Source organism: Clinocottus analis, unplaced genomic scaffold, assembly GCF_023055335.1.
Source record: "Clinocottus analis isolate CAN_PGR_092001 unplaced genomic scaffold, fCliAna1.0.p SCAF_12, whole genome shotgun sequence".
Lineage (NCBI taxonomy): Eukaryota > Metazoa > Chordata > Actinopteri > Perciformes > Cottidae > Clinocottus > Clinocottus analis.
This window is the reverse complement of record NW_027175843.1, coordinates 12192807-12200840: the sequence shown is the minus strand read 5'-3', so window position 1 is coordinate 12200840 and position 8034 is coordinate 12192807. Positions and strand designations below refer to the sequence as shown.

The 8034-nt window shown below is 39.6% G+C and overlaps 1 protein-coding gene across 4 annotated transcripts in view; it reads left to right on the top strand.

Annotated features, from left to right (window-relative positions):
• The first annotated feature begins 114 nt into the window (after positions 1-114).
• The window catches only part of pkp4 (plakophilin 4), a 70962-nt gene continuing 63042 nt past the window's right edge, over positions 115-8034 (top strand). For all 4 annotated transcript variants that reach the window (XM_068572033.1, XM_068572031.1, XM_068572032.1 and 1 more), the window contains exon 1: positions 115-280. The gene's annotated coding sequence lies outside the window, so the exon portion shown is untranslated. The remainder of the gene's footprint in view (positions 281-8034) is intronic.

The following is an 8034-nucleotide window of genomic DNA, read 5'->3' as shown; positions in this document are numbered from 1 at the left end:
AACATCACATGAAACGCCCCTTGCTCCCGTCGCGACCAATCAGGAGTATGCATTGGTTTCCCACATTCCCACTGACGTCATGCACGCTCGCTCGCATTGCCTGGGACTGCTGGTGGAAGCAGGGAACAGTGAAAGGGTAGTCTTCTTCTTCCCGACTATGGAGGCGCGATTCACTCTTCCACATGCATGGGACTAAACGACGGGACTTTACCGATGAAGTTACATCTTCCGATGTAGATCCGAGCCGCAGCTCAGCCAGCGGAACAACAGTCCTCCAAAGGTATTTAATTGCTCCCCCTCCCTCCCCGCTCTTTCACTAACTGCAGAATAATTGAGGGGGACGGGGGACATAAGGAAAAAATAAAAGCATCTGTGCGCAAGGCTGGACGGTTTGGAGTACCGCTACATACTTCAACTCGCAAAGTCTCGAATCCACTATGAATAACGTGTTCGCTTTTTTTTGTGTGCGTTTTGGGTGGCAGAAGGCAAACTTATTTACGCTTCCCCACGGCGGGATAACATCTTACTACGTTATTCTTGATCTTGTGACCGAGTTATCGCAGCAAACGGCAAACGCACACCTCTGAGGGACCTTCGAGTCGTTGGGATGAAAACTTGGCTGGCTCGCGTGTCGAAACAGTTTCGGCGTTAGTTTTTCCCTTGTGGCCATAAAAAGCCCCACTCTTCTCTGATATTGCCCTTGAAAGCGTGCTGCTAAGTGGTGGAGGGACATGCAGGTGAGCTTAAGAGTGTGGGAATCTCAAGAATGCGAGGTCGACGAGGGGCGGAGAGCCCGACTCTCCGTTCCCACAAGATAAGCTTACCTTTTACCCTCGCTCGCTACATTGAAACAAACGCCATATTTAATTATCCTAATCTGCATTTTAAGCAGAGGCGTTTATGGTAACGTGTACCGTGACTGCGCTCCCAGTGTGCAGAAAGAACCTACCTTTTTAGCACAAGATGGACTCACCTCTATTGCCCCGGAAGCTAATTTAAAAAAAAAAAAAAAGTCACATTACCTTCCCTAATGCAGCAGTCTATTAAAATGCTTAATTCGGTAGGTATTCTAACGCACTCATGTTTTATAGACACACGCATTGCCATGTCCCACTTTGGTTGAAAAAGTAGGTATTGTTTAAAATGTACATGTTGTACAACCTAGAGCCTTTTGCTCATTCTTCAACTTCTATTTCTACTAACCCAGTACTTGAACTGTCACTTTAATGTCAGTTTAAAAAATGTTACTTCAAGGGAAATAAAACATTCAGTTCATTTTTATTTCCGTTTAAATCTGGCAAAAACAGAAAAAAAAAACACAAGATTCAAAGAGTAGTTATTAATTGTGTTACAATGGCTAAGGTCAAGTCCCACACCTCGCCACACGAAAGATGCTGGGAGTAGTGGTTCAAGTCTCCTCTGTTGCTATGAGAGTGTCAAAAAGATTATGGTTGTGTTTTAGCCAACAGTGGAAATGCATGTGGCAAATGAGATCATATGTGAACACACACACACACACACACACACACACACAAATAAGGAATCGCTAGTTTGCTCCCCTCGTGATTCACATTACCGTAAAAGACACACACTGGCACACTGCTGACAGCCATTGAGTGTTTTACTGTGGAATTGAAAGAACAGCGGGACGTTGGTTCCAATAGTCAGACTCTCCCCCTGTTTTTGCTTTATTCTTTATTTTTGTTTGGGACGGTACAGCATGTATTCTAAGCAGTAACCCTGTGTTTGGCTCAAGGAGCGAGGTTTTTAGCAAGTCAGGCATTCAACCAACCCACTGTCAGTTTAATTCGTTATGCTCCACGTTCTTTTTTGTTGGACGATATGATGATCCACGTCTGTGAAATTTGCTGTATTGATTATGCTGGTAGGTTACTTAAATATGTAAGAAAAAGTTGTACGAAGAGTAACATTGTGCTCCGGTAGACAAAAACACAAACGGTTGTAAAAAGCCTTTTGTGACTTGGTGTGATTATTTGACCCAGACTTCATGGTGAGTTCTTTTTAATGGCAACTGACAAGAGTTGAATAGTTTACGCCCTTTGGCTGGCCTCTCCTTGTACTTTTTTCACCCTCTAATTCTGGCTTGAAATCCAGGCTTAAGCCCTCACCCCTATTTTACATGTCAGATTTGCTTTTTTCTGCTACGATCAAAAAGTGTCCCCCCTCCCCCCCTTATCAAGAAAGTGAAGAAAGCAGGGGAAAGAAAGAAATTCCAGGCTCTGCCTCACAGCCTGTTAGCCTGGAACGAAAATGGTTATTTCTCTGGTGTCTTTGCATGGCTGTATTTAAAGTAAAGTGCCGAATTATCAACCTTTTCACTAAGCAAGTCAAGAGAAGGTTAGCGTCCTGTGTGCTCTTTAAAGTAGAGCTTTTAGAGCGGCAGTCTGCCTTTTCTTGCTCCTACTCCGTTACCAACCATTGAATAAACAATTAAAATCTTTGTGTTATATCGCTGTATTCTTCACATGAATAAAGAATTTATAGCCGTACAGATACTGATGCTCAAAAAATTGAATGTCCGTGTTTATGTTGCACTAAAAATGTTTACTGGATACTTTGAGAGTTTACCTAAGTATTCCAGAGATATACAATAGATTTGTGGTTTATTGGTTGTTATTTTTGTGAAGGACTCTCAGCTACTGAGGTGCGTTTCCAGTGTGGGGCAATAATAATGGTTACGAGACGCAAGTTTTCAACAAATTCCCCCACATACTGCAGCTTCTTCCCATCCCACATTTGCCTGGTGTAGTCTAAAGAGAGTTTCTCTCCTGCCTCCCTTGAGAAAAACCACATGCTGTAGCAGAGTAGGGAATTTCCATTGTGAACGTGTAAAATCTCTCTTTGTTTTATCAATCTGGAGTCTTAAAACAGTGAGCAGATCTTATAATAGTATTGTAAAATATGATTTAAATATGTTAACTTTATTATGAAGATTCAGCATGGTGTTCATGTGCAGGAGGATTCCAAGGGTAATTGCTAATTATGGATTGGTAGCACAGTACATATGGCGCGCTTATCTATTGTGTAAAAATCAAACAAATTAAAGAAGCACACTTCACATATTCCGCTTGCATTGGCTTGTGCGGATAAGCCTTGACATGTGCGGCTGCTGGCTGACTGTTGATCTAACTAGATATGTACATAGATTCCTGAAAGAACCCCAGATTTAATGCTTTGGTTAGATCCCGGACAGCGAAAGATAATACAGAACACAAAGCATGTCAGCACTTTCAGAGCTTAGGGGCACAATAGATTTTTCTACGGTGAAATAGCCCTCCATAGCCCTGACATGCTGAGTCTGAAAGACTGCCCCTCGTCAGTGTCTGCTATGTGGACAGAGCTTTTCCACTGTTGTTAGCACCACATGTGGCCTTACTACGAGAGTCTTCCTGCATGCTCATTGCTCCAACAATGCCATCTATCTAAGGCTCTGGGGCTCCAGCATTAGCTCAGCAGGGCACATAATACCTTGTTGAATATTTCAAAGTGCTACTCGCATTATCACCCCAAGGCAAAAGCTCTCTCTTTACTGATGGTAGGAGGAGTGGCACAGGAGTCCATCCCGGTGGAGTGCATGACATAATATACAGAGACCCTGAAAACTCTGCCAGAGCCTCTACAGCAGGGGTGTCAAACATACGGCCCGCGGGCCGGATCCGGCCAGGGGGTCCAGCCTGGCCAGCCAGGGTGTTCAATCAAAATATATATATATATATATATATATATATATATATATATATATATATATATATATATATATAAGAACAAAATTAGCAGAGCTGGGATTCAAACCTCTGATCCTCTGCTTATAAGACAGACATGCAAACCATTGATCCACAGTCTCAATTGATGTGAGCGCTGATTTTATTGTGTTGGAAGTCGTTAAACATGGATCACGTCATGGAAGTGATGTCACAAATGCGACACGAAGCGAGGGAATCTACAGAGGAGAGCCCAGGCAGATAAACAGAGGGCGGATGTCTGAATTTTTGGTCTTTATGTTTCTAGGGAATTGTTGAAAGACCTTAAAATAGAGTTTATCATCTGAAAACCTTCACCAATGATTTAAACGTAGAGAAACGTTGTCGTTGATTATGCGTTATTATGCTGTGATTTTACTGGTGCGGCCCACTTGAGATCAAAATGGGCAGCATGTGGCCCCTTCTCTAAAATGAGTTTGACACCTCTGGTCTACAGTCATAAAAACATCTCAAAACCTAGGCTGACATTTAATGCTGAGCAGTGACTTTTTGATATAAATGCCATACTGTTGTAAATAACTCAGCAGTCTTACAAACTCAGATGTTTTAAACAAGAGCAGTTCTAGATGTTTCAATGGCAGCTAGCAACTAGCGTAGCGGTTATTGATTATTTTTAAGTTGAATGTAAAAGATATGAAATGCCAGGCTTGACATATGAGTCAAACAATTTGACTTATCGCTTAGTTGTTTTATTGTTTCAGAACATAAATGTAGGCTGTGTGCGACTTGTTTTAGACTTTCAAAATCTGTGGGATCAGGTATCATTCCAGAGTGGTATGTCAGTGCGCTCAGTGGCTGGATTTAGTCTGAAGGTGAAGGCATCTCCCCAATGTCAGGTTACATTCTGACCAAGAGCTTCACACCGGTTTCCAGAATACAACCAAAAACGGAAACAACTGGCCTGCCTCACCTGCTTTCATAAAACTCTGCCAAGCAGAAGATTAACTTTTTTAAAGGAATACTTCGCCCACAAAATTCCCATCTGTTCAGTTAGTCACCTTGAATTTGTGAGGAAAATATTAGTTGTTTTTTTTACATGCCTCCACGGGAAACTAGGAATACAAAAACAAAGGAAACTCTGGATGAATTGACGTAAATAGGAAAACTAGATCAAAACTTTCCCAAACTCTCACAAGATCTGTGCGATATAATCCAAATCTCATTTATCCAGTTGTTTGCCCACTACTTTCCCCGAACCATACATCTTAACTAAAACCATAGCACTTAAAAGACTTCTGCATGAAGTTATCCTTACGTAGGCGGGCGACTTCTTCAGAGGAGTCTAAAGTGTTTTTTAAATAGTACGGTTTAAGTGAATATGCTTGTTTGGGAAATATCATATGATTGGATGAAGGAGACTTTGATTGGCCCGCACCAGTTGTGCGAGAGTATGTAAATTGATGGTTAAATATAGTTTTGCTGTTGTTAAACACAGCCCCCATTTACTGCAATTCAGCAAGATATTTCTACAGTTCTTGATTCTTCATTCACCTTGAAGACCTTAGGGAGAAAGATTCAAGAATTTAAGGTAACACAGAGGGATTTATATTCCAATGGTCATTTTGACCAGGAGGTATTTAATTAAATGTCAAGGCATTTAAAAGTCTGTAACAAAGTAAAATTAACTCTTGAGAAATGGAGCGGTTGACCCATTTTTTCCCAACTCAGTGATTAATGAAAAAATACAGAAACAGAACAAGCACATGATATTTAAAATGGCATTTTATAGATCCGAAGATCGCCATTTAGTTGTGGAGTTGTGAGGCAGGTGTGGGCTGTGTGATATCAAAGCTTACACTGCTTTTATACTATCTTTTCTTTCTCTATCAGAGTAACGATAGCATCAAAGCTGACAAACCTGTAGGCTTCAGGCAATGTTTCTCAAACAAGAAACTGCTCTTTAAGTTTCCTTCACTCTCTTGCACAAAGCATTGTTAGTAGATTTACAAAAAGAAGCAGAGAAACATCCCAGAATAACCAGCACTTTATGTCTAGTGTCTAAAGTGGTGATGTTTCATTAGATAAACTATGACTTCAATGCTACCAGCTTACAGACCCATTTAACCTGTAAAAGGGCTCATCTTTCTTGTCTCAGGAAGGCCTGTTTTTGTGGCACCCAAAGAGCACTCTCCTCTGCATGCCCCATTAACCCCGATCAATGCCAAAGCCCTCTTATTTTGGGATAGACGTCACTCCCAGGTGCTCCCACTTTTATACACGTTTTTCTGCCGCCGCCAAGCTAAACACTGAAAAGCTGAAGACCCGTCACTCACCCGGCATAGAAGAGGTGCTGTGCCTACTGGGATAAGAAATAGCATAAAAGAAAATATTTGCAGAAGTATATCTATGGGATATGATAAACGTGAGCGCACACAAAAAACTGTAACTCTGCACAACTGCAAAGTCATACACGTCCTCTATGAATCATTACAGCTAAAGGGGATTTTATTCTACCAACATGAGGGGTGTGATTTATTTTTTCAATTAAGTCCCTCTTTGATAGATTATCCATATGGTGCCATCTAACAGAAACTTTACCTTCCCTTCAGTACGCAGTGACTTTGCAGTTGGATATATTCACCCTTTATTCCCAGCACTTTTTGTTCAACCAAAAAAGGTTTGGATATGCAATGTATTTACTGTTTTAAAAAGGCCAGCTGGTGCTGGTTGGCTAACCTGACATTTACTTAAATAACTGCATTCCTTTTGTCTTTCTGCAGCATGGACTAATTAACACGTTGGTGTCCTGATGGGCAAACTACAAGAAATACATTTGCACATATTTTGATTAGTCCAGTTGTTACTCTGGTTCTTAAAGGTTTATCTTCACAGAATTATAAATGAGGTTTTTCTTCCTCTGGACTCTTAGAGATCACTTTGCAACCTGCAGGCCAGAACTAATGGGGGCCAAAAGAAGTTGTAAATACCAAGTTGGCGTGCTGGCTATTTAAAATATGTTGTTAGCATTGGAACATTTCTCAGTTGAGCAGTCAAATGAGCTACATTTTAAATTAAAACTCTTGCCAACATCAAGACAAACGTTATGGCCAGGTTACGCAAGATATCCTCAGATATACTTAACGATTCGCCTACAGGCAAGAATGTTTGCAAGAAAAACAGCAAAAAACAAATGTTACATGTTTCCTAATTTTGAGTTTCAGTAATTGATTGACTTCAGAGACCTTTACCAGTAGTGTTAACAAATACATGTCTATTATCAAACACCACATTTACAGTACATAGTCCTCATGGAAACAGTATGATATACTATATATATATATATATATATATATATATATATATATATATATATATATATATATATATATATATATATATATATATATATATATATATATATATACCAATTGTTATCAACCAATGGTTTTGTTTTAACAACTTCACCAAAGTTTATGGGTCTGAATGAATTTTCAGCAGTATTTAGTCTTTCAGAAGAACCTGTGCTATACATGGATGATATGTTTTTTTTTCAAAGCTTTAAGCTAGAAAACCAATTGTTTAGATAGATATATAGCCAGAAGCTTAACAATTGGAATTAAAAGATTTTTACCACGCTTTTAACATGAACAGTTGAAATATACCAATCAGCCTTTGGAGTCATAGTCGTATAATAACAATGTAATGAAAACGTGCTGTTTGCAACATAATCCCTTTTTTTTGCGGTGTGAAAATATATCGTTTAGAATACAGCCGATATGAGAGCACAATTGGACCTGAACAAAACTCAAATGGATACTTCGTATTAATAATACTTAATTCTCACACAGTCACTGCTGCGCATGAAGTGTTCATTAATATGTCGTCAAACAGAGCGAGGTGTATGTATGACAGTTTATGTAAAAGCCATCATTCTTTTACCTCCCAATTGATCACAACACAACCGCAGAATTACCCTTTTTATGAAGAAGCAATCGGCAAAGCGATATTTTTTAAATTTTTTTACAATTCATAGCTTTGTAATTGATCATCTCTTGCTGTAATCGGTCTCAATAGAAGGTGCCGAGCGAGATCCGTTATTCACCTCGGAGACATTTTGTATAGTTGAAGCCAGAACACTGCCAATAGCAGGACCATTTTTATGCTCATTTTAAATTGATCTTGTTAATTAATAATCTCTATTATATTCCATATATGATGTTGAAACATGATAATGTGATGACCATCAGCAGTAGGGAAATGTTTGACAGAGCAAATGGAGTGTGGAGGGTTGATTTTAAACTGTAGCAATAAT